General features: G+C 32.0%; 1 protein-coding gene across 1 annotated transcript in view; it reads left to right on the plus strand.

The window, feature by feature from the left end:
• Window positions 1-386: 386 nt before the first annotated feature.
• LOC136795808 (irregular chiasm C-roughest protein-like) overlaps window positions 387-1,364 on the plus strand; it is a gene marked incomplete in the record, with an annotated part of 398,212 nt that continues 397,234 nt past the window's right edge. The window contains 1 exon segment of the mRNA XM_067047597.1: window positions 387-642.

Here is a 1,364-nt window from a genome sequence, read left to right on the forward strand (position 1 = left end):
ACAATCAACTTTGTTTTCCATTGACTCACGCCTTGCCTACTTGACCAAGATAAACAAGTACTATTTGGAACTTACCAGGCTATATGTTTAGTACTCCTTAAGATACTAGATATTCCTCATTACCCCCATACATCCACTTTAACATCCCTTCCTCTACTTTTCACCTCAGCTTTTACCAAGAATCACCTCGCTTGTATCCCAGTATCTTGAAAGATCTCGTTTAAAGGCTGCTCCCTTTATGTTGACTGGACGATGGACTGGCATGCCCGCACGCTACTTCGACTGCCCGTGGGAACAGCCCAATTTCAGAACCGGTTCCTCCTTCCAGACCACATCCTGTTTTAATTATATCAGAATCGTTTCACTTTTCCAAGGTGACGGTCAGTCTTAGTCCGATCACGAGACGTGGCGGTCTAGTCCGCGACCGGAGGGTTTCTGTACAAACACGAGTGTGTTATTAAGGGCTATCTTGTGTTTTGTCACGCGCTACTCTCGACTACAAATATTGTGACAGTGAGACAGTGGCTCTGGGTGTTTATTTGACTGATCCCTTTCTTAGACAATATTGGATGTAGACTATCAGTTTTATGTTTATGTGCAAAAGGATTTCACTGAGATACATTCTTAACAAGACTAGAAATAGTAAGTTGTACTTTTTAATATTAATTTTAATTATTCTTAAATTAATAATTGATTAATTTACCATTTCTTTATCTTACTATCTTTAGGATACTTTTGACTTCAATGTTTCCATCTTCAACGAAGAAACTTACGTCAGAAATGATGTCCTTACCTCTGGAGGACTATCAAATCTTACAACAAATGTAACTAAAATTATAAAAATTTCTTAAATTCTAAACAGTGGCAAAAAGTACGTGTGATATTCCTATTTTGTATAAAGATAGATTCTGTCCTTGTTTTTCAAGCTTATAAAAAAGTAAAGTCGTTCTTCAGAAAATATAACGATAAGCAATAAATTAGTATTAAAATAAAAGTCATGAAAGAAATACTAATCTAGTTTACTACACATTATTACAAAAAGTGTCATTTTGCCAAAATGCTAATGCTTGTTTTTTTATTATACCCCGTAACTAAGAAAAATCAGCAATATGATTTTTGTTTTTAAAAAATTAATAAAAAATAAAAGCATCATTCTAGAGACATCAATCTTTTTAAGGATATCTTCATGATTTATTTATACTAATTTTGATATATTTTATTCGGTTTCAACAATTTTGTTATTAATTACGAGGCATTACAGCCCAATCAAAAATACTTTATATACATATATTTTAAAATTAATTAACAAAATCTACAAAATTATTAAGTAATTATATTCTTTTAAAATATCAAACTTTTTTAAT

This window comes from Halyomorpha halys, unplaced genomic scaffold (assembly GCF_000696795.3).
Source record: "Halyomorpha halys isolate HHAL.00 unplaced genomic scaffold, Hhal_1.1 Scaffold59.1, whole genome shotgun sequence".
NCBI classification, from domain to species: Eukaryota; Metazoa; Arthropoda; class Insecta; order Hemiptera; family Pentatomidae; genus Halyomorpha; species Halyomorpha halys.